This window comes from Schistocerca gregaria, chromosome 7 (assembly GCF_023897955.1).
Source record: "Schistocerca gregaria isolate iqSchGreg1 chromosome 7, iqSchGreg1.2, whole genome shotgun sequence".
Classification (NCBI taxonomy): Eukaryota; Metazoa; Arthropoda; class Insecta; order Orthoptera; family Acrididae; genus Schistocerca; species Schistocerca gregaria.
The window spans coordinates 561,683,606-561,710,130 of record NC_064926.1 but is presented as its reverse complement, the minus strand read 5'-3'; positions in this window follow the sequence as shown (position 1 = coordinate 561,710,130).

Genomic DNA, 26,525 nt, shown 5'->3' with positions numbered 1-26,525 from the left:
CAACCGCAGGAACGAGTGCGGTGTGGGATTCTTACCAGATAGGACTGACGAAGGACATCGAAAAACGAAGGGCACCTCGATTTGTATTATTGCGAAATAGGGGAGAGTGTGTCGTAGATGTGATAAGCAAGTAGGGGCGTCAGTTATTAAAATAAAAGCGCTTATCTTTGCGTCGACATCTTTCCACGAAATTTCAATCACCAAGTTTGTCCTCTGAATACGAAAACATTTTATTGATGCCAACGTACACAGGGAGAACAGATATTCTTAATAAAATAAGAGAAATCAGATTTAAGTGTTCGTTTCTCCCGCGCGCCATTCGAGATTGCAGATGGCCCAGTAAACCTTCTGAAAAGAAGTTGTGCGTGGGTTGTAGAGCTGTCGTGTAGATACCTCTCTTCCAAGCTGAGTTCGACTCGGTAGCTACCGATTAAAGTTGTTGTCGCTGCCAGAGGCGAAGTCACCGTGTATACCCTGACATTACCTACAGAAGTGTTCTTCCTACTGTGTGTTTTACGCGGTGGAAGTAAAATTCAATTTTATATCCTACCTAATGTTGCAGTTTTAATGACCAGTGTTGAACTACGACCGAATTACAATCGGCAGCTTCTGCCAATCGTATGTGCTTGTCTATTTTATTGGCGAGGTGAGCTGTGGCCGTGTTTGAGGTAGAGCTTTCTCAGACGACTTCACACTTGAGAGCGCGCAGTGGGTGGCGTCTTCCACGGCCACCGCTATGGGCCGGTTACACAACCTGTTCTCGCGGTTACATGCAGGATATCAGTCTGAGAGTTGACTTTATTGTTAGTCCTTGGAGTAATACTGTTGCGAGAAATAGTCTTCGACGGAGGCCCGGAACAAAGACGAAATTTGTGTGGGTTTGTCACTCGACAACAGATTGGCAGCCTCTCTCGTTCCATCTGTTGTGCCGATTTAAAACGAAAGAAAATGTTTGTTTTTCAACAGAAAAGGTTGCTGTGTCGCGGAGACGGGTTCTGGAGTACGATTATTGAGAGTACGTGACGATCTTACGAGCCGGCACAGTGGTTTCCGACTGAGCTCCGCTTGGGATGTGGCGTTGGCAGAGCGCTCTGATAGAAAGGCAGCAGACAAGTAGCACAACGACACTGGACGCACCGAGACCCCCTCCACCACGTCAAAATGGAGCAAACCAGACAGAGACAAGTGGAATTTCATTGAGTTCAAGGGATCTGGACGTCATGGCCTGTGTTTTTTCAGTAAAATCTAACAACTCAAAAACTGTAAAAGAATTTCAAATAAAACTTCAAGCAAATAATTATTGCGTTGTGATCTCTACGTGAAAAAAATTAAAATTGTGGATTACATAATGGAGTGAATGTTGATTTTCATCTTACATACTGAAATACTTGCAGTTTTTATTTTAGGTACGCTGTACTTCCACGGTATTCAAAATCAAATGTCAAAACAATTTCTATTCTTTTAATTATTAATTTGTTGAAACAGTTAACTGGGAATCTTCACTAATTTGTTGTTTCGTGGTTTTGTGTATTTTTTAAGAAAAGTGTTTTTCAGAAGTCAGTTTTTCCCCTAATAATTGAAACACATATGGCATGATACAGTTTAAATTATGTAATACATTGTTGAATAATGTGGTTCACTGTGTTGCAATTACTATGTATTTTTATTATTATTCATGCAAATTTTTCTTATGGTAGATTTTATACTGGATGAGGTTATGATACCTAAGTATGCAAAAACATTGTTTACAGGAATCTGAAACTAAATATTTGCGCATCATTTTTTTCTCAATGAAAACATGCGAGCCGCGCGGTCTCAGGCGTCTTGTCAAAGACCACGGGCTCCCTCCGTCGGAGGTTCGAGTCCTCCGTTGGGCATGGGTGTGTGAGTCGTCCTTACCGGAAGTTAAAGTTAGATTAAATAGTTGTGTAAGCTTAGGGACCGAAGACGTCAGCAGTTTGGTTCTATAAGACCTTACCACAAATTTCGAAATAACATGTCAAAAAATTCCAGCTCCATAATCTTGATGATTCTGAATGTCCTTGTAATATTTTGTCAATTTTCTTTCTTTGCCTTCCGATTCTGGCCTCGTTCGTCACTGTTTCAGGAGATTTTTCAGCTTCGGCGACACGTTGTCTGTCCCCTTGTAGCAACAAGTTTTTCATGTTGTCCCCAGTTTCGATGCCTAGTCTGCTCATCGTTTTTCATTTGCGTGTTACTCCATCACCAAAACATATTATGTCGTCCATTACACCGGTCAGAAAAGCTGAAATGGCAGCAAACACAAACGAATCCTTACGAAAACATCGGCCCCAAAATAAATAACGAGACTATGTAGACAAGGTTTTGTATTTGACTTTAGTGTGAAAGCTAGGCATTCACGCGCCGCAGCTGCAATACAGAGGCATTTAAACACGAAAATGGTGAGGTAGGCCCACTATATATTCTTACAATCAAGAAGAATCACATAATTCTGTGAAATAAATTTGTTTAATTTTTTTATTTTTTTCGGCTCTCATCTTGTAGAGGTCCTCTTAATCTTCAGCATTTCCACTTCCTTCATTGAGCGCCACCGTGCAGCTAGGTATTTGGCTTAAAATCCTAATTTGAGGTGAGTGCCTACTGAGTATGTGGGCACAAACTAACGGCAACCTTCGCCAGGAAGGCCAGAAAATGATTACTGAGAGAACTAAGCCGACACACGGGATACGCACTTACGAACTCTTCTATATTTCCATATTAAGAAACTGCTATACGGATCGCTGTGGATCTCGGAACTCAGGAACTAGTTACGGTTCAATTTCTGAGGTCATCAGTCCCCTAGAACTTAGAACTTCTTAAAGCTAACTAACCTAAGGACATCGCACACATCCATGCCCGAAGCAGGATTCGAACCTGCGACCGTAGCGATCGCGCGGTTTCAGACCTTAGCGCCCAGAACCGCTCGGCCACTCCGGCCGGCGAATTAGTTATCCTCTCGAATGGGCACCTCCGCTCTGGACACCCCACGTCAACGTCCTAACTCACGACTCGTGCCGATCGAGGTACTCCAGTTTGCTGCGAAAAATTATTTCAACACTCAAACGTTCCGACCAGTTAGATTCAAAAATCGCATGCAAGTAATTTCACAGGCCTTTCTCGCTCACGGCAGTGACACTCAACTGCAAAATGCCAGGGGTTTTCATAAGTTCATTTAAAACCTCTTAGGGGAAAATAAATCGCCTTTGCGCCCGCCTCCTAGGCTAACACCTCTAGACATTTAGGAGTATTAGAGACAGACCGGCCCGTAACCTTCGGTTTGGAGGAACTCTGCTTCCTTCGAATACCGGAGACGCGTACGAGCTTACACAGTAGCCAAAGGACGAGCACAGAGGCGCTGTCAGCAAATGACACCGTACAAGGCGTGGTCTGGCCAGACCGGCCTCTTTTTCCCTCAACTATCGCCATCCACTGTGCCTGCCATAGTGTCGCGGCAGCAGAAGCCTGCAGCGATGCATAACTCTGAGGGCTCAGCGCGTGACACAGTAGGAAGCGGTGGACACGGCCCGCGGAGCGCCGGGCCCCACGTCACTGCAGCTGCGGCCACCGCACCATCTCTACTCCCCCCACCTGCCATCACTCCAGTCATACGACGCAGTACAACGTTTCGTTTCACCTAAACTAAGCAACACGTTATCGTTCGAAGTACGAAATTAATAATTCTACGATCACCGCAGTTCTCTCACTTCCATACCTTCACCACCAGAGATCTGGAGGATTGGGTCCATAAGAGAGCTGAGATCCAAATCCGCGGATATCTGCTAAGGCGACCTTAAAGACTTTCCATCTTCGATTTTTCTTTTTCTTTCAGAATTAAACAATTCGAAACTCAGTGCCCCGACACTAGTTTCCTAAAAAACTGACAAGATTCTCATGCAAACTCGAAGAAAAAAGCAGCTTTCAAAATAAGTGGACTTCCCAGCTCTGTTAATTACAAAACATTTTCACCGTGCAACAACATCGGCCAGTAGCTTACTGCGTAGTGTGGAAGTCTCATTATCCGAAAGTCGTACGTGCGATTGGTTGATTCCGGGGAGGAGACCAAAGCGAAGTCATCGGTCCCAACGGAATAAGGGAGGATGGCGAAGGAAATAGGCCGTGTCCTTTGAAAGGAACGATCCCGGCATCTGCGCGAAGCGGTTTAGAAAAATCACGGGAAACTTAAATCAGGATGGCCGGACGCGTGTTCGAACCGCCGTTCTCTCGCTCGCTGCATACCTTTTTCCTCTTTCTTAAGTTCTATATTTATTGCCAATTGTAAGTGTTGACTAGCAAATATTGAATGGCAATGTTTTAGTAAAAATATATTTTATTTTTAATAGCAAATCTCATGAAAATAAATTAAAATTTGACACAGATAAGCGAAAGAGCTCATTCTTAAACGAAAGATTATACACTTTATGATCTCTGTAAATAAAATTTCTTATTCGTTATTTTGTGTTCAGCATATTTATGCCAAATTTCAATTTATTTTCAGCAATCAGTTGTTCATTCGAAAACGAATGAAATATAAGATGTTTTTATTAAAAAATTACGATTCAGTTTTTGTGTAACTTCTTAGTTTAATGGCAAATATAGAAACTAAATAAAATTAGCAAAGTTACTAGTAAAAAGATTCGGACCAGGGACCAAGCAATTGCATGATTTTCACATTACACAATCAGGCGCCAGTGACTTTACTGAAATAGTCGAAACTTTTTGTACTCAACGACTCTCAAATATCTCCCTTTTTTACTAATTTAGAACATTTATGTCCAGTCATTTATAAGAGTCGAGGGACATGAAAGGGAGGCAGTGGTTGGGAACGGAGTGAGACAGGGTTGTAGCCTCAGCCCGATGTTATTCAATCTGTATATTGAGCAAGCAGTAAAGCTAACAAAAGAAAATTTCGGAGTACGTCTTAAAATCCATGGAGAAGAAATAAAAACTTTGAGGTTCGCCGATGACATTGTAATTCTGTCAGAGACAGCAAAGGACTTGGAAGAGCAGTTGAACGGAATGGACAGTGTCTTCAAAGGAGGACATAAGATGAACATCAACAAAAGCAAGACGAGGATAATGGAATGTAGTCAAATTAAATCGGGTGATGCTGAGGGAATTAGATTAGGAAATGGGACACGTAAAGTAGTAAAGTAGTAAAGGAGTTTTGCTATTTAGGAAGTAAAATAACTGATGATGGTCGAAGTAGAGAGGATATAAAATGTAGACTGGCAATGTCAAGGAAAGCGTTTCTGAAGAAGAGAAATTTGTTAACATCGAGTGTAGATTTAAGTGTCAGGAAGTCATTTCTGAAAGTATTTGTATGGAGTGTAGCCATGTATGGAAGTGAATCATGGACGATAGTTAGTTTGGACAAGAAGAGAGTAGAAGCTTTCGAAATGTGGTGCTACAGAAGAATGCTGAAGATTAGATGGGTAGATCACATAACTAATGAGGAGGTATTGAATAGGATTGGGGAGAAGAGGAGTTTGTGGCACAACTTGACTAAAAGAAGTGGTCGGTTTGCAGGACATGTTCTGAGGCATCAAGGGATCACCAGTTCAGTATTAGAGGGCAGCGTGGAGGGTAAAAGTCGTAGAGGGAGACCAAGAGATGAATACACTAAGCAGGTTCAGAAGGATGTAGGTTGCAGTAGGTACTGTGAGATGAAGAAGCTTGCACAGGATAGAGTAGCATGGAGAGCTGCATCAAACCAGTCTCAGGACTGAAGACGACGACGACAACAACAACAACAACAACAACAATGTCCAGACACTGACCTTTAACTGCCACAAGTATGAAGACTCGTAAGGCCCCCTTGTAATTACCGAAGGCTAAATTAATTGCATCTTGCGGTACACGAGAGCTACGGGCATAGCTTCGCCCTTGGCCTAAATTTTGGTTTCCCGAAGACGAACCTCGTAATTAACATTCGATAGACTAAAAACATTCAAGCCGATCGTTACCACATTTCAACATAACACAGCGTATTCTATTCGTAATACGATCCGTAAACTATAACTTAGTCGGAATTACTGAAAGGGATTTTATAATTTTTCTGCGTAACACGCCTGAAATATTGGGAAGCAGTGTTAAAAGCTGTCACATTTTGAATACTGTTAAATGTTAGCCATATAGCTCGTTTATCAAATGTACTTCATCTCACCACAGTATTACGTCACGTTAATCTGCAACGGTTCTCAATGAATCAACAGTTGTATTGAGTACACGTAAATAATGTATATTTGAGAGAAGGTTTATTTCGATTATTATTTACGTCATATGTCGCACTCAAGCAGAAGTCAGATCGTGTAGCAGCGATTCTAACGGCTAGAGTATCATGGAACAGAATGTCCGTTCGTGGCAGCTTCCTGGATTTCTAGGAGTGACCCATGTCACTGTCAACTAAACAGAATAGACAGAAGTAAGTGTGGCATGGTGGAAACAAGAGTGCAGAAAACGAGGACCTTCAGACCCTACAGCATGGCCCCTTTTCAGGATACTCCGTAGTGGCACTCTGTCACTAATGGGCAATAATAATGACTGAAAACAGTAGTGATAATTGCTGCCGAATAATCGTAATAGTGACATTTTCCTATAACTTTGGGCGAAAGAGTAATTATTATTGCGGATATCCATAAGTATTCACATCTGCGCAGACCTCTATTAATCGCGGTTGCGAAAAATAGCGCGCCAACGGGTACGCGAAGCTGCAAGGATTCTGCGGTGTGTCCAGTACTCTTAACTTTCTGCGAGTTGAAAAGCAGTTGCAGCGATCCTGCTATGTATGGTGGGAACGGAACTGCCCTGCAGGTGGCTGTTTTTCACATTTATAAAGCTGTAGTTGCTTACTGGCCTTTCACAGCGGTATCAGAGCCACTCCGCAGTAGTTGACATATATTGCCCGTGTCAGTTTTTGATCCTGATATAAATGGTTAGTGTGAGAAGAAATACAGACCTCATAAACGGAAGTGCCAGAATGAGTGGATATTTGTGGTATTAAAACAATTTCATTCTCTTCATTTATGTACAAATAAAGGTAAGAGAAATGAAGAGTATAATAGTCACAGTTTTGTTCGACTACAGTTGGTCGTAAGTAACATCTGTAGTGTAATCAAGTGGTATGGCAAGCGCGGCTATTATGGATTACTTGCCGGCCGGGGTGGCCGAGCGTTTCTAGGCGCTACAGTCTGGAACCGCTAGACCGCTACGGTCGCAGGTTCGAATCCTGCCTCGGGCATGGATGTGTGTGATGTCCTTAGGTTAGTTAGGTGTAAGTAGTTCTAAGTTCTAGGGGACTGATGACCTCAGCAGTTAAGTCCCATAGTGCTCAGAGCCATGGATTACACAATAATATCAGTAGCTTTCGATTATTTTTACTTGACTTCCATTCCTCCTCCCAGTTTTCGCCGCCTCACAAAGCGCACGCCACGCCCCCCTCCCTTCACACACACACACACACACACACACACACACACACACACACACACACACAACCTATATTGCTATATTCGAATGTAATTTTCTAGAGGCGAACCGAACGCCTCTTAACTTTCTAGTTGTTGCAGTCGTTTGTCAGAAAACTGATTTGATTGAGTTCACTTCTGTATAGTTACTGCTTACTGTACCGGGTGGTTGTAAGTAAAGTGCAACTACTCACAGAGCTCCAGTGCGGGCTGTGATAAATAGTTCTAATTTTGGCCGCCAGGTGCAACTCTGACGCTGCACTGCATCTCGTAGAAGTCTCCGGTGCTCATATTGCACAAATTGTATAAGTGACGATTAATAATACAATCAACTTTACGCCTTTCTTACGTGTTTCATCTTTTCTGCTGACATCAATTACATATGGAAACATTTCTATTTGACTTTCTGGATTCACAGTGCCACATTTGCACCTGGAAGCCAAAATTGGAACTGATTTGTTTTCCAGCGTAATTCCGTTTCGCATTAACACAGTAGAATATCTACCGAGTTCCGCGGCCATGCAATAATTACAGCCCACGCTGGACTCTGTAAGTAGCTGCACTTAAATTATAACAACCTGGTAGTAAAAGTAACAATTTGACCATTTTATTTGGACTGTTGAGCTCCGTGGCCGTGGATAATGATATTTCACTGAAAAAATACGGCAACCAGGCTGGTTGCCGTATTTTTTCAGTGAAATACCTGGTAGTAAAGCCTTGCTCTTCCTCTACAATTCCACTCTTCCTCTCGCACTTCCCTCCATTATCAAATTGACAAATTCTCCCGATGTGCCTTGTAAATCTGTCCCCTCTTTCACTCAATTGGGGCCGTAAGTTTGTTTTCTCACAATTTCGTTACAGTACACCTTCATTATTTACCCGATCTACCAATCTAATCTTCAGCATTCTTCTGTAGCACCAGATCTCACGAGCTTTTATTTTCTTCTTGCCTCAACTGTTCATCGTTTATGTTTCACTTCCATGTAGGGCTACAATCAAGATACATACTTTCAGAAAAGTTTTCTCCCCACCACGCTTTTTGCATTGAAGGTGTCTCACGTTACCGGTCCATTGTTCAGTTGGTTACAATAAATACTGGTCTAAATAGCATTGAAATGAAACTGTAGATAGTGCGTTTAGGTCAACAACTTCCATCAGGCAGGAGCGAGCAAAGTGGCAGACATTTTTAACAACGTAATGTAATGTATGCGGCTAAACGAAGTCTAGGTACTCACCTATCAAAGCTATAGTTTAATATCCTGAACAGGTCAAAGAAAAACTTGAGGCTCATTTCAAATAGGTACCTCACTCGTACAACTACAGTCGGTGGCGACTTCAATCTACCATCGATATGCTGGAATCTTGCACGTATAAAGCCGGCGGCAGGCATAAAACGTCATCGAAATTGTACTCAATGCTTTCTAAGAAAAATTTTGAACAACAAGTTCATGAGCCCACTCGAAGCTTAAATGGTTGCAAAAGCGTACTTGACCTCTTAGCAACAAATAATCATGGACAAAAAGTGAGTATCGTGACGAATACACGAATTAGCGACCACAAGGCAGTTAGTTGCTGCTAGGCTGAACACCTACAACCATCAAAAAGAAACGCAAAGTATATTTATTTGAAAAAGTTTTTAAGAGACAGTCTCCAATCCTTCCGATCTGATTACGTAAGCGTAGAAAAGATGTGGAATGATTTCAGAGAGATAGTATCGACAGCAATTCAGAGATATATACCACATAAATTAATAAGTGTTGGTACTGATCCCCCTTGGTACACAGAACGGGTCACATCGCTGTTGCAGAAGCAGCCAAAAAAGCATGCCAAATTTAAAAGAAAGCAAAATCCCAAAGATTGGCGAAGTTCTGCAGATGTTCGAAATATAGCACGTACTTCTATGCGAGATGCTGTGAATAATTTCCACAACGAAACTCTGTGTCTAAATCTGGCAGAAAACCCAAAGAGTTTTGGTCACCCATAAAGCACACCAACGGCAAGACGCAGTCAATACCTTCACTGCACGGTAACATCGGTGAAGTCACAGTGCCACTAACGCAGAGTTATTAAACACGGTTTACCAAAGAAGACGAAGTAAATATTTCTGAATTCCAATCAAGAACAACTACCAAGATGAGAAACATAGAAGTAGATATCCTCGGTGTAGCAAAGCAACTTAACTCACTTAATAAAGGCAAGGCCTCCGGTCCACATTGTATACCACTTAGGTTCCTCTCAGAGTATGCTGATAAAATAGCTCCATATTTAGCAGTTATATACAACCACTCGCTCACAGAAAGATACGTACCTAAAGACTAGAAAATTGCTCTAGTCACACCAATACCAACAACGGAAGGAGGAGTAATCCGCTGAATTACAGGCCCATATCACTAAAGTCCATTTGCAGTAGGGTTTTGGAACATGTACTATGTTCGAACATCATGATGTACCTCGGAGAAAACGTGTCTTGACACATACCACGGATTCAGGAAATATCGTTCTTGTAAAATACAACTAGCTCTTTATACTCACGAAGTAATTGGTGCTGTTGAAAGGGGATGTCAAAATGATTCCATATTTTTAGATTTCCTTAAGGCTTTCGACACCGTTCCTTACCAGCGTCTTCTAACGAAACTGCTTGCCTATGGATTGTCACCTCAGCTGTTCGACTGGATTCATGATTTCCCATCAGAAAGGCCACAGTTCGTAGTAATAGACGGAAAGTAATCGAGTAAAACAGAAGTACTATCCGGAGTTCCCCAAGGAAGTGTTACAGGCCCTCTGTTGTTCTTGATCTATATTAACGACATAGGAGAAGATCTCAGTAGCCGTCATAGATTGTTTGCAGATGATGCTGTCATTTACCGTCTTGTAAAGTCATCAGATGATCAAAACGACTTGCAAAATGATTTAGATAAGATATCTGTATGGTGCGAAAAGTGGCAGTTGACCCTGAATAAAGAAAAGTGTGAAGTCATTCACATGAGTACTAAAAGAAATTCGCTAAATTTCGATTACGCTATAAGTCACACAAATCTGAAAACTGTACATTCAACTAAATACTTAGGGACTACAAGTAACCTAAATTGGAACGATCACATAGACAATGTTGTGGGTAGAGCAAATGAAAGGTTGCGATTCATTGGCAGAACACTCAGAAGGTGCAACAGGTCTACTAAAGAGACTGCTTACACTACGCTTGTCCGCCCTAGTCTGGAGTACTGCTGTGCGGTGTGGGGTCCGCATCGGGTGGTATTGACGGATGATATCGAAAAAGTTCTAAGATGGGCGGTTCATTTTGTGTTATTGCGAAATAGAGTGGAGAGTGAATTGGAGGGGCAGTCATTAAAACAAAGGCGTTTTTCGCTGCGACGGAATCTTCTCATGAAATTTCAGTCACCAGTTTTCTCCTCCAATTGCGAAAACATTCTGTTGGCATGCACCGACACAGGGAGAAATGCTCATCAGCATAAAATAAGAGAAATCAGGGCTCGCACAGAAAAATTTAAGTGCATGTTTTACCCGCGCGGCGTTCGAGAGAAGAACGGTAGAGAGACAGCTTGAAGGTGGTTCATTTGAACCCTCTGCCAGGCACTTCACTGTGAATAGCGGAGTAAGCACGTAGCTGCAGATGGCAGAAAAAAATGGTAGATGCTGCAATCTTCACTCAAAGTTTTTCTGCCAGTAAAACATGATTACATGACGGCGTTCAACCCACGAGCGTATTGACGGAACACCAGAAAAAGCTGGAATCCTTTGCCTTCAGAGCAGTGGTCCAGCGTTTCACCTTGTTACGTTTTACTGTAATAATCACCGACGCATATTCGTATTCGTCACGAAATTAATGAAGAATATTTCTTTTTCTCTTTCAGCATGCTCATTTGTGTTTTATATGTACGTAGCTGTAATTTTAATATGTTGTAACAATCTGTCTGTTGCAGCTCTCTTAGAATTTCAGTAGAGCAGACGTTTAGATGTGGAAAAAATAATTAGGTATACATGTTTTTGTGTTACCACAGTTGCTGTTAAGGAATTCGTACCTCTGAATACGTTAGATTAATAAAAGTGTATGTAGGATGTAAACAAAGGGTGATTCTTAGGGGCGTTCACTGTGAAATGTGTTCATTAGTTCGAACTAATATCCACTGACGAAAACAGCCAATAGAGGTATAAGCAGTATCAGTAATAGACCGACAGAGTGAGTCTGAACAAGAAGCAATGAATGCTTGGACGAAACGAAACGGAAATGAAACAATCGTATGGCACTGATGGCCAGGGGTCCACGCCCGGGGCCGTTCGGCCGTCCAGTCGGGTGTCTGTTCAGTTGACGCCACATTGGGTGACTCGCGTGTCGATGATGATGAATGACATTGGAGACAACACAACACCCAGTCTATGAGCGGGAAAAAAAATCTCCGACCAGGCCGGGAATCGAACGCGGTCCGCTGCACCGTAGTTAGATGCGCCGACCACTCTGCTAAGGGGGTGGTCAGAGTTACGATGTTAAACTTACACTGACGAGACATCTTTGTAAGCTTAAGGCATTTAGCAATATACCACCATTAACATGAGTAGAATTACATGTATTTGATCATAGAAGAGTAAGTCAATTAGTCGATAAAAAGAGAACGCTGGATAACACGTTTACAGACACGTGTCAATAAGGCCGCATAAGGAATTTATATTTTGTAGGAACATGTAAAGCGTGAGCAGTGACTGGTGGGCTTAGAGGATCCGGAAGCGAGTATCTGAAAAAGAAAAACAAAAGATATGTAATACATCGATATCTCAGAAATGACAATCGGGAATAAGGATAAATTCAGATAGACGGACGTGGGATTCAGGATAGAACAGGAAGGCAAAAGATGGAGAGGGACGGGATACTGGCTTGGTGGCAAAATCCAGCAGCATAACTAGAAGTAAACAAGAAAAGTTTGCTCCTCAAGACGTATTCCATAAATCTTAATTAGAATACAAAAGAATACAGAAGAAACTAAAAGACCAAAAATTTTAGAGCCGCTTTCCATATAGTTGGAATGAAATTTTACAGATCTGGTGGCAGTTGTAAATTTTCTGACTATGCGAGTGACGTAACTGTGGTACGGAGCAGCAAGATGATAGCTAGTGTTTATTTATAGAGGTGTCCACCACGAATACATATGCTTGCGGCGTGACCCTGAGGTGGTACGAAACGCGGAGGACAAGTCTGCGTAGAAGCGGGCGTTTTTTGTCGACACAGCACGGCGGCACGGGGTCTGCATTGCGGAAGAAAGGCCTGTGTGCGCGGCCCACTTGTTGTGAAGAGTGAGGAGGGGGCGGTGCGGTGCGTGAATCATGCATCACGGCCGGCGGCCGCGCTCTGTCCCCGCAGCGACCTGCTCGCCGCCGCGCCGGGTCACTGTGGCAAAACAGAGCTGACGAGGCCGCGGGTCCGAGCGCAGTTCTCCGTGGTTCTCACACGGGTTGTACGAAGGTTTTTTTGTTGACCACTGTGCACGCCAAAGATGTATTGGTCTTCACATTAGTGTCGGAGGTTTTGTGTTTGTTCTTGAATATGAAATGAAACCTCGGTAGAGGTACACGGTCATCCTGTAAATGCACTACTGGCCATAATAAAGGGGTATTCATTGGACAAATATATTATACTAGAACTGACACTGATTACATTTTCACGCAATTTGTGTGCATAGATCCTCAGAAACCAGTACCCAGAACCACCACCTTGATACGCCTGGGCATTGAGTCAAACAGAGCTTGGATGGCATAGCTGGCCATGCACCTTCAACACGATACCACAGTTCATCAAGAGTAGCGTCTGGCGTTTTCTGACGAGACAGTTGCTCGCCCACCATTAACCAGACGTTTTAATTGGTAAGAGATCTGGAGAATATGCTGGCCAGGGCCACAGTCGAACATTTTCTGTATCCAGAAAGGCCCGTACAGGACCTGCAACATGAGGTCGTGCATTAGCTTGCTGAAATGTAGGGTTTCGCTGGGATCGAATGAAAGGTAGGGCCACGGGTCGTAACACATCTGAAATGTAGCGTCCACTGTTCAAAGTGCCGTCAATGCGAACAAGAGGTGACCGAGACGTCTAAACAATGGCACCTCATACCATCCCGTAGTGTGATACGTCAGTATGGCGATGACCAGTACACGCTTCCAATGTCCGTTCACCGCGATGTCGCCAAACACGGATTCGACCATCATGATGCTGTAAACAGAACCTGGATTCATCCGGAAAATGTTTTGCCATTCGTGCACCCAGGTTCGTTGTTCAGTACACCATCGCAGGCGCTCCTGCCTGTGATGCAGCGTCGAGCGTAACCGCAGTCGTGGTCTCCAAGCTGCTGCTGCTGCTGCTGCTGCAACCGTCGTCGAACTGTTCGTTCAGATGGTTTTTGTCTTGCAAACGTCCCCATCTGTTGACTCAGTGATCGAGACGTGGCTGCACGATCGGTTACAGCCATGCGGATAAGATGCCTGTCAAATCGAAAGACTTGCACCAGGCGAACGGTCTACCTGACGGGAGGCCCTCGTCACACGACATTTCTTTATCTCGACTGCTAGTGAGACGAGGCCGTTGGGATTCAGCACGGCGTTGCATATTACCCTCCTGAATTCACCTAAGCCATATTCTGCTAACAGCCATTGGATCTCGACCAACGCGAGCAGCTATGTCGCAATACGATAAACCGCAATCGCGATAGGCTAGAATCTGACCTTTATCAAAGTCGGAAACATGATGATACGCATTTCTCCTCCTTGCACGAGGCGTCATAACGTTTCACCAGGAAACGCCGGTCAACTGCTGTTTGTGTATGAGAAATTTCTTGGAAACTTTCCTCATGTCAGCACGTTGTAGGTGTCGCCACCGGCGCCAACCGTGAATGCTCTGAAAAGCTAATCATTTGCATATCACAGCATCTTCTTCCTGTCGGTTAAATTTCGCGTTTGTAGCACGTCTTCTTCGTGGTGTAGCAATTTTAATGGCCTGTAGTGTAATTACGCCAACTCGTCACTGTATAGTCATTTAATTATGATCGCCTTCCACGTTACAGTACATCGACAGTAATCGGAATCTGTGGTACACTGACGGAAGAAATACTCCAAGTAGTTACGACTTGACAAAACTAACTGTAGACCTGACCAGGTGGCAGCACCGTCGTGTTTACGCTCGAAAGACAGGGTGGGGAGACAATAACAACGTGTACGGCGTACGTGAAGTTGGAGCGCTTTCACCGGCTACACACGTCTGTATTTTAAGAGCCCGCGTGGCACAAAAATTGAACACTGGGCGTCAGTTCTGTTGAACAATACTCGTAGCACACTATTACTATTAAATATATTCACAGAGTAATTTCTGCGAATCCGCGTTTAGTATGAATAAACTACTGATCTCCTTAACTCTGACGCTTTCATTTTTCGCGAAGATATACTATAGTAGGCCTTTCTTGAATCTACGTCGTCTTATTCACACACGACCCGTTCATATTGGCGTCGTTCAAAACCAGATGGCATTCATACCAATTTTTCTGTTTCTTCACTAGTGTCCGATTCTATCCGACAAAAAGTAATAAGTTCTTGCAAAGTAGGTAATTATTCGTATTGTTCATACTAGTTAGAAATTGGTGAGTAATTCCACTTCTATCCAAATTGCTGGTAGGATATTTATTGGTAGCACTTAGCTTCTTCTTCTTTTGAACAGATTCCTCAGCAACACCCTCCTCGACATGGGGTTCCTCCTGTCTTAATTTACAGACCATCGACTTGATCAGGCTGAATATTTTGGTTGCATGTTTCGTCACCTTTCCCGTCAGTATTCTCACTTTTTCGTTCTACTCTTAAGTAAATTTAGTGGCGTTAACACCAAGTCATTGCTACTATCTAGGAAGGCAAATACTGCGATAGTTTTCCGTGATTGCATTATGGGTGCGCGCTATTTTGGACTGGAACGTAGCTGGACATAGTCACGTGAGCAAATTGGTTCATTCACAGGCTAGGTCTACGCTTCACTTTGTTGAGTAATTAATGGGAACGGAAAATCATTTAAGAAGGAATAACGCACATAAATATAGAAACTTCGGCTTGACAATATGCCAAAGATTCCCTCCACTTAATCAACCTATTCGTCGTCTCTGCAATATCATTTTGCATACATTAGTTTCTTCAAGTCGATCGAAGTTTATTTATTTACATCACTTTCTCTTTTATGCTTTTCGATTTCGGTTTAATCACCTCTTGTTATTTGGATGCATTATGGATTCTGATGGTGAAAGCACTGAAGCGCGCTAGGAGATCATACATTAATCTGGTATCGGATACAGGTTAGGACAATGGTGACTGACGTATGGAAGCGGATGGTGACACCAGGGAGGCTATCCTCACGGTAACGTCTCACGTGCCCCGGACAGCTGAGGCACCGGGTGCAAGTTGAAGAGCGGGCTGTCAAAGACGAAAAGGTCAGTTGAGCGCCATCACAAACAGCGTCCGGGGCCCCACTAAAGGTCCTCGACCTTCCTGAAGGGAGCATCAGTTGTCCTGATCTTCGGCGAAGGCGTAGCCGTGCGGGCCGTTCCTTCAGCCGTTCTGTGTCTGTTTCTGTTTTGGCTTCTTCTCGTACTGCCTATCTGAAGCACAGGAAAAGAGTTACATTAGTATGTTAGAAGAAGATGTTGTTCTGGTAGCAAGTGTGGCTGCAAGCAGCTGGTGTGGCGCTGCACTCCGGTGTCCCCGCTTTGTACGTCTCCTGCACTTCTTGCAGAAGTCACCGCTTAAACTCTGCCGGAGGTATTACGTTCTTTCGGTTTCCTGACGGAGTTCCACCAACTTGAAGTATCGAGGTAGGTGCAAAGCGAATTCGAGAGTTCAATCTTTTTCTCTCTGTAGGCGATCGATATGAATATCGGCCGCGTTTCCCCTGATATCTTTATACGTCAAAATTAGTCCCCATCATCATCTTCTACGGGACAACTCCAACGTCCTGTGGTAGGGTGGATGTCGGGTTTAGCAGCGGATGTAGTTGGCGCAGACAACCCCCTGTCCCCGACCTCTTATTCCACTGGCTCTTCGGCGACGGCCGTCCTCAATTCCCCTCACACGACACGTGGTAGTCGCGGGCCGTCTCGAGTTTATGCTGTATAAGCTGAACGCTCGTGTTAAACGTCTAAGGCCGTGCGGTCGGTATACAATACAAGCACGCGCTGACACTGTGGCAAGTCCGTTGTGTTCACAGTGTGCAGCAGGCCTAAACGACCTATATACACTAGAGCGCCACATAAAGTGGTACACCTCCCCAGTATCATGTAGGACGTCCGCGAGAACGCAGAAGTGCCTCAAAACACCACATGGCATGGACTCGACTAATATCTGAAGTAGTAAGTAGTGCGGGGGGGGGGGGGGGAGGGGGGGAGGAGAGACTGACACCATGAATCATGACGAATCCGGCAGGGCTATCCATAAAGCCGTAAGAGTACGAGGGAGTCGAGATCTCTTCTGAACAGCACATTGCCAAGTATCCCAGATGTGCTCAATAATCTTCATATCTGCGGAGTCTGATGGCCAGCCGAAGTGTTTAAAATCAGAAGAGTGTTCCTGGAGCCACTCAGTAGCAATTACGGACGTGCTGGGTGTCTCATTGCCCTGCTGGAATTACCCAAGTCCATCGGAATGCACAGTAGACATGAATGGATACAGGTGACCAGACAGGATGCTTACGCACGTGTCACCTGTCAGAGTCGCATCTAGATGTATCAGGGGTTCCACATCATTTAAACTGCATTACAGAGCCTCCACCAGCTCGAACAATCGACTGTTTGACATTCCGGATCCATGGATTCAAGAGGTCTCCATACCCGTACATGTCCATCCGCTCGATACAATTTTAAACGCGACTCGTCGGTCTAGGCAACATGTTTCCATTCTTCACAGTCGAATGTCGGTGTTGGTGGGCCCAGGCGAGGCCTAAAGCTTTGTGTCGTGCAGTCATCAAGGGTACACTAATGGGCCTTCGGCTCTGAAATCCCATATCGATGATGTTTCGTTGAATGTTTCGCACGCCGGCACTTGTTGATGGCCCAGCATTGAAATCTGCAGCAATTTGCGGAAGTGTTGCACTTCTGTCACGTTGAACGATTCTCTTCAGTCGTCGTCGTTGGTCCCATTCGTGCAGGATACTTTTCCGGCCGCAGCGATGTCTGAGATATGATGTTTTACCGGATTCGTGATAATCACGGTACACTCGTGATATCGACGTACGGGAAAACCCCACTTCATCGCTACCTCGGAGATGCTGTGTCCCGTCGCACGTGAGCCGACAATAACACCACGTTCAGACACACTTGAATTTGGATAACTTGCCATTGTAGCAGCAGTAGCCGAGCTAACAACTGCGCTAGACACTTGTTGTCTTATATAAGCGTTGCCGACCGCAGCGCCGTATTCTGCCCGTTTACATATCTACGTATTTGAATAAGCTTTGCTATACCAGTTTCTCTGACGCTTCAGTGTACGTCATCGAACACCCGCCTGCGATAAACCTGGCGGCTCCGCTCTCAGAGCTGTGGCAGAGGCCTCTGGGCACCCACATAACAGTCGTGTAGTACCGCGCTGTCAGGGACCCTGTATCCGGACTGCCCAGTTTTTCGTACGAAAATTTACCGTTTCTAATTCTGAATTAAAACAATAGTGTTCAGGGTCATGTACCGAGAATTGTTACATTTACTTAAAGCACACGTCATTGACGATATATTGTTTTTCGAAATTTTTAATATATTCCTCGTAACTGAAGGAGTTGGCAGAAGAACGTGCCAACTCATAAGAGGATATTCTGCTTAACATCTTGTTATGTGTGGCTAAATTCAAAAGCAAGAACGTAAGTGCTGTATCACCGATCATTTCATATAGTAGACAGTATTTTCTAGGCGTATACAGCGTGTTCGGAACTTCCCGTTACAGACTTCCATGAGTTGTAGAGGCCAGTGAGTACATAATATTTTGAATAGATACCCGTGTCCGCCGTTTGAGGACAAGTTTGCTAGGAAGGTACGCAGCAGGATAGTCATAGGCGAAGGTGCTTTCGTCGGGTTGGCTGACGTCATTTGACGTCTTTCCTACCTCTCTGACCACGTTCTGGCCTCATTCACGTGTCTGCGAGTGTTAGAGCAACATGCTTGAGTACACATTTGCAGAATACACCGATATGATCGTTCCGAATGTCGAATTCACGGTTATGGGTGAGTTGCTCATAGCCATTATCAAGATCGTTCTCCACAACTTCCGACTCCATCGCATACCCTTTCCGCCACAGTTACCCAGCGGCTTCGGGAAAGGGTACTTCCGCCGACAGCAGACGTGAATGTCGAGCTCCAAAGAGACGCCTCACACCCGAATTGGAGAAGGACGTACTGCATCACGTCGAAGAGAACCCATCACTGAGTACAACAGCAATTTCTTTCGCTATTAATGAGTGCAATTGTGAAACAAGTGGTGTACTCAGAATAATATCTTCTCACTCCCCTCTACATCTCATAGAAATTGGTAACGGGAATTTCCGAACTCCCGTATGTAGAACTACTACTTACCGGGTCGTGTTACATTCAGAAACACAGCAGATTACTTGATAAGACTACTCCTTACTAAGTTGACGGTTAAATCTTTTTCCGCCAACGCCTTCAATTGTAATTTATTAAAACACATTTTCGATATTAAAAACTGATACGAGATTTTTAATCACATGTTCTTTTCTGTTCTGGGCCGCTGTGCATTATTACCAACTTGGAACAATATATTGTCTACAGAGATGGATTGCATGACATTTTCATGTTAAGGAACCTTGCGTAAAATCTCTTGTTGGTTGCCCTCGTACGTTAACGACGTAGGCCGCTGAGCGAAACAGTGAACCAAAATATCTGCAAAATCTGACAGCTATTAGTTTGAATTAGAATTTACAGGTTTCAGATGGAAAAAGGTTCAAAAGGTTCAAATGGTTCAAATGGCTCTGAGCACCATGGGACTTAACATGTGTGGTCATCAATCCCCTAGAACTTAGAACTACTTAAACCTAACTAACCTAAGGACATCACACACATCCATGGCCCAGGCAGGATTCGAACCTGAGACCGTAGCGGTCACGCGGTTGCAGACTGAAGCGCCTAGAACCGCACGGCCACACCGGCCGCCTGATGGAAAAGGGAAGGGAGAATGTGCTCAAAAGGTTAAAAAAAATGGACAAACAGGTGCTGATTTACTTAATTCAACAAGTTCTTTTTCTCCTGTTCTGATTTATTGAGTTACAAACAAGTACATTAAATCGTAGCTCATCAGAAGAAGAAGAAAACATGAAGCTGTTATACTGAAAGACATCAAGAATCTGTACTTTCTTAAAATAAGTCTGTTTCCATTAGCGTGTAGAATGTCTTTGTAGAACGAAAGCTTCTTTTGACATCGACAGAAAACAGTGGGACAGATTTTATATTCAGTCGGAATGACAACACTACAGAAGTGCCAAATTCTTCAATATCTGGATTCTTCCGAAGATTGGACTCAAGCAATGTAACTGCTCCCTCACAGAAGTAAATATACCCAGTTTCTTCTTTTCAAGACCTTATCTTATAACCGTTTGACAGGTGTTGTCAGGTACTTGGAACTATGAATACAAGATAGTTCTTCCTGCAAATTAAGTATGTTCTCCGGTAACAGAATTTTCTGTGTCTTGAAAGTTGCACCTAAAGAAAGCACCAACTATTAGATCTTGCAGTCTTCTGACAAGTATCAACACATTCAGTTCAATATTCCCAGCGAGTAACGACCAGGTAATTTGAATGGGAGAGGCCAGTGAATTCCGTGTAGGCAACAACAAGACTGGGAGCTTTGAGCAGAATCATCTTCGGGTAAGAGATGAATTGATTTGCGATGCTGTATCCATCCCTTACGGATTCACACACCTTGCGAAGTGCATGAGCGAAGTATTGCACATCCTTCAGCTTAGGGAATAAAGGTTTCAATTCGTTAACAGCTGAACCCATGTCTGGAGCCTACGCCGCAACCACCAGAAGATCTTTTTCAAACTCTGTACCAGTAGACGACAGTTATCGACTAAACTGCATGATTGATTGCATTACTATACTGGCACTGGCTTTCTAGAGCGCATACGTTTTTAACAAAATGGGATTAACTTTCTCCCCTGCTAAGAGAAAAAGCTAAAATGTTAACATTCCATTGAGTTTGTTGTTTGACCCAAAATGATTGCACATCGTGATCAAACACTTTTTCCTAGTTTCTTTGTATTGGTTCTTGGTAAACAGGTTGCATCTGGTTTTCTCTTAACGTAATCCAATCGAGCATTGACATCTTTGAATTTTTTTGAAGAAATCACTTGAAGGCTGGTTGGTTGACCTTATTGAATGGAATTGCTGGTTGTGTAAGAGATGCATACAAATCAGTGTTGATTTCCATCAGATTTTGGCTTTTTGACAAACACTGTTCAAATGCATTTCGTAATGGAGGTTGCCGTGATTCGTTCGTCTGAAGAGTCTTGTTCTTTGGATGCTTACAGCTGGGAAAGTGTTACTTGATGCGATCTTGTAGGTGTTTTTCACCCGAGTCGCAGGTAGTACATCGGACAAGAGTTCCATCACTCGGTATGGAATCTTGTTTGAATTCCTGAGCCAAGACAACAAAAATCGGGCACTGATCGGCCAGTGATCTTTTCAATGCCAATGCGCTCCAGCCCCGAACTCGAACTGTGACGGGAATGTGCGAAATGCTGCTAGTAGTAAGGATAATGGTCAAGGATCAGTACATTAGTAGTGAGTGATATAAATTGAGAATCTGGGTCTCAGTGCAGCACTCTGTCAAGAATGGGCTGCCATTCCCCAAGAAACCTTCCAGCGCCTGATTGAACGTAAGCCTGCGGGAGTGGAACGTGTCATCAAGGCTAAGGGTGGGCCAACACCATATTGCATTTCAGCATTACCGATGGAGGGCGCCACGAACACGTAAGTCATTTTCAGCCAGGCGTCCGGATACTTTTGATAACATAGTATACGAGGTTAAATCGATGTAGTCACCGTCGTGAGTGAATCGACGCCAGTAGCAGATCTAGATTCACAGTCATATGCCGGCCATTGGCGAATCCGACACGCGTTTGCAGACATTTCTTCTTCCTACGCTACGTCTGACACTATCTTTCTACAATCAAACAACATTCAAATGCGCTTAGTGAATTCGAAGTCCGATGTGTAGTCTTCCCTCGCCGATACAGAATCTAGATGACTTTACGCTCATCTGTTTCATGTTCTTGTGCTGAAATATCCATCATTTGGATATCCTAGAATGCTGTACCCTTGATGCTACCTCGACGTTCTGCCGTCTGAAGGCGCTGCAATCACTTCGACATAAAGATCGTTGGAATCAGCTCAGTACTTCAGTTGTAAATGGTGGACTAGGGAAGCTTTAATGACCTTCCGGGGGAGCGAGATGTCACAACATGCCTGAAGTCCGTAACAACAGAAAACTTAAATCGGCAAGGCCAGTCATATTTCTCCGAATTTCATTTCTGTTCCTTGCCCCCCCCCCCCCTTTCAGCCTTCTCGCTACGTCACTTGGCGCGTTAAATAAGTACCGATACTAAATTACATTGCAGCTGTCGGTTACGGTGCCACGCCGTAGTCCATATAAGCAGCGAATGCTGACAAGTTTTGAAGCAGTGTATTAAAATGTGATGGTATCATCTCCCGGAAAGTCTGCAGCCGCACGACATAATTGTATGCAAGTGCTGTTGTCGAAGTTCTGTACCACAGCTGACTGCAAATTTGTAGTATGACGGACGAAAAGTTGTAACCGCCCTCACCAGAGGCACACGAGCGCTTTGGGTTTACGTGGCCACAGACAGGCCCTTCAGCGAGTCGGGGGACGGCGCGTTGAACTCCAAGCCACTAGAGCACCACCCAAAAGCTCGCGGCCGGCTAACCTGGCTTCTGCTCGTAACTTCCCCTCGGCGTTCTTTAACCCCCCTCCAAGCTTACCGCATGCTTGCGTTGTCAAGTAATAGCACAGCCTGTCCACGTTGCTGATCCTTAGTCACGATCTAGTTGCCGCTCTATCGCTTTCGTCACGTCGTCCTCCACTGTGAAGGCGAGATCCGGCGAATTCGTTAGTTGCCACTCAAGAATTCGTGATGCATAGTTTGACGCAGTGCCGAAAGTATCTTTTGCAGAAGCAGTTTGTTACTAAGAAAATCGTTAACGTGTATTTCCTTGTCCGTGAAAATGAGAATTTACTGACTCGCCTGCTCCTTTAGTAGCAAATTTCGGCAGCTCCTCCGGCTTCTTGATAACAGGCCATTAGACGAGGAATGGAACTAATGATCTACAAGCAGAGGAGCAATAGTACCTTGTTCTGTACTGCAATAGTGTGTTAAATCATGTTTAGAGCCGCTGTAATTATGTCTAAAACCAGATTTTTCACAAAAAGAGAAAACAAAAACGGATATACAGAACTGCGTTTGATGTATATTTCTGGAATACATTTGACGCTTAAATGGGCTGGTCTTTCTTTCTGAAATATCGTTTTTTGTAAAACGATTCCTAGATTTAAAAGTGTGGCCTGCGTAGCATGAAACGTACTCACTTAGAAACAAAACAGGTGTCTGCTGCGATAAACATACTGTCTATCGAATATTAGAATTAATTATTGATTCGACTCACTAAGGTAGGTGAAGAAGCTGGTCGTTATGGAGACAGCATTTACGGTTAATTTGCAAGACAATCTAAATATTATTAGTTTCCATTGAGTAAAATTAACAAAACTATTGGGCGGCATGATTTTGTTACGGAGTAGCTCAGGTTCTCATCAGCAACTCAAGCAAAGGTAATTGTGACAGACTGATGAAAACTACACTACTGGCCATTAAAATTGCTACACCACGAAGATGACGTGCTACAGAAGCGAAATTTAACCGACAGGAAGAAGATGCTGTGATATGCAAATGATTAGCTTTTCAGAGCATTCACACAAGTTTGGTGGTGGTGGCGACACGTACAACGTGCTGACATGAGGAAAGTCTCCAACCGATTTCTCATACACAAACAGCAGTAGACCGGCGTTGCCTGGTGAAACGTTGTTGTGATGCCTCGTGTAAGGAGGAGAAATGCGTACCATCACGTTTCCGACTTTGATAAACGTCGGATTGTAGCCTATCGGGTTTTGCGGTTTGTCGTATCGCGACATTGCTGCTCGCGTTGGTCGAGATCCGATGACTGTTAGCAGAATATGGAATCGGTGGGTTCAGGAGGGTAATACGGAACGCCGTGCTGGATCCCAACGGCCTCATATCACTAGCAGTCGAGATGACAGGCATCTTATCCGCACGGCTGTAACGGATCGTGCAGCCACGTCTCGATCCCTGAGTCAACAGATGGGGACGATTGCAAGACAACAACCATCTGCACGAACAGTTCGGCGACATTTGCAGCAGCATGGACTATCAGCTCGGAGACCGTGGCTACGGTTACCCTTGACGCTGTATCACAGACAGGAGCGCCTGCGATGGTATACTCGACGACGAACCTGGGTGCACGAATGGCAAAACGTCATTTTTCGGATGAATCCAGGTTCTGTTTACAGCATCATGATAGTCGATTCCGTGTTTGGCGACATCGCGGTGAACGCAGATTGGAAGCGTGTATTCGCCATCGCCATACTGGCGTATCAGCTGGTGTGACGGTATAGGGTGCCACTGGTTACACGTCTCGGTCACCTCTTGTTCGCATTGACGGCACTTTGAACAGTGGACGTTACATTCCAGATGTGTTACAACCGGTGGCTCTACCCCTTCATTCGATCCCTGTAAAACCGTACATTTCAGCAGGATAATGAACGACCGCATGTTGCAGGTCCTGTACGGGTCTTTCTGGATACAGAAAATGCTCGACTGCTGCCCTGGCCAGCACATTCTCCAGATCTCTCACCAATTTGGTCAATGGTGGCGGAGCAACTGGCTCGTCACAATACGCCAGTCGCTACTCTTGATGAACTGTGGTATCGTCTTGAAGCTGCATGGGCAGCTGTACCTGTACACGCCATGCAAGCTTTGTTTGACTCAATGCCCAGGCGTATCAAGGCCGTTGTTACGGCCAGAGGTGGTTGTTCTGGGTACTGATTTCTCAGGAGCTATCCATCCAAATTGCGTGAAAATTTAATCACAAGTCAGTTCTAGTGTAATATATTTGCCCAATGAATACCTATTTATCATCTGCATTTCTTCTTGGTGTAGCAATTTTAATGCCCAGTAGCGTAAGAAGTGTGAGGTGCCAAATCACTGATCCTCCCACGCTCCCCGTCACTGTCTAAAGGGTGCCCACCTCTGATGATGAATTACTATTCTTAAACCAGAAATGTGATAGATTAAAAAGCTTCTGGAGCAGATGATGCCCAATTGACGAAAGAAGTCAATCGTCTGCTCTGATGGTCTACGCATCATTAGAAGCCTACGGCTAGTGAACGCAGCAGACAAAAATGATGCTAGTTATGCAAGAAACTTTCACATTTTCCAAAGCGATTTTTATGAATATTGAACACACGAAAGTCCTGGGGAATCAGTAGAGTAAGTGTGGTATGAAGGCGAGTGCGTGTTACAAACCTGTATACATTAAGGTGACAAACGTCATGGTATAGCGATGTGCTCATGTACATATGGCGATAGTATCGTATACAAAAGGTATAAACGGTCAGTGGATTGGCGGAACTGTCATTTCTACTCAAGTGGTTAATGTAAAAAGGTTTCCGGCGTGATTATGGCCGCACAACGGGAATTAACAGAATTTGAACGCGGAGTAGTAGCTGGAGCCAGACGCATAGTCTATTCCGTTTCGGAAATCGTTGGAGAATTCAGTAGTCCGAGACCCACAGTGGAAGAGTGTGCCGAGAATACCACATTTCAGGCATTACCTCTCACCAAGAGCAACGCAGTGGCCGACGGACTTCACTTAAAGACCGAGAGCAGCGCCGTTTGCATAGAGTAGTCGGTGTTACCAGACAACCAACAATACGTGAAATCAATGTAATACGTACGAAGAAACGAATGCGTTAGGACAATACGACGAAATTTGGTGTTACTGGGCTGTGGCAGCAGATGACCGACCCAGAGCCTTCACTGAAAGCACAGTGCTGCTGTGCTGTCGTATTTTTTGGACCCTGGCGACTGGGAAACCGTGGCGTGGTCAGGTGAGTTCCAATTTCAGTTGGTAGGAGCTGATTGTAGGGTTAGAGTGTGGCGCAGACTACACGAAACCGTGGACCAAAGTTGTCAGCAAGGCACTGTGCGAGGTGGTGGTGCGTCCGTAATTGCGTGCGTTGTGTTTACGTGCAATGGATGGGATCCTCCGTCCAGTTGAACCGACGATGGCAGTGGTTATGTTCGGCTACTTGGGGATCATTTCAAGCCATTCATGGATTTCATGTTCCCAAACAACGTTATAACTTTTATGGATGATACTGCACCTTGTCATCGAACCACAGCTGTTGGTGATTCGTTTGAAGAAAATTCTGGACAGTTCGAGCGAATGACTTGGCTACCCATGTCACCGGACATAAATAGCATCGAACATTTATTGGACGTAATCGAGAGGTCAGTTTGTGCGCGAAGTCCTGCAACGGCAATACCTCCGCAATTATGGATGGGTAGAGGCAGCGTCGGTCAGTATTTCTGCAAGGGAGTTCAACGACTTTTTAGTGCATGCAGGTATACCGTGACTTCTGTCACCTCAATATGTAGCCATTTGGAGCCCGCCTTTTTCGCTGTTGCCTCCCTTTTGGGAAGGCAGATAAAGTGTAAGTGGCAGAATAAGTGGCCACAAGCAGAGTAAGATGAACTAGAATAGCTACGTCCTGCTATATTGAACGTTCCGGCGTTTACTCTGGTGGAAGGAAATGTGTGAAATAAGGCTTTGCCTTACGAACAAGGCGACAGTTTCTGATACCGGGACCCACGACTTGCTGTGCCTTTGCTGTGCCTACTTTGCTGGATTAAATTTTATCTCG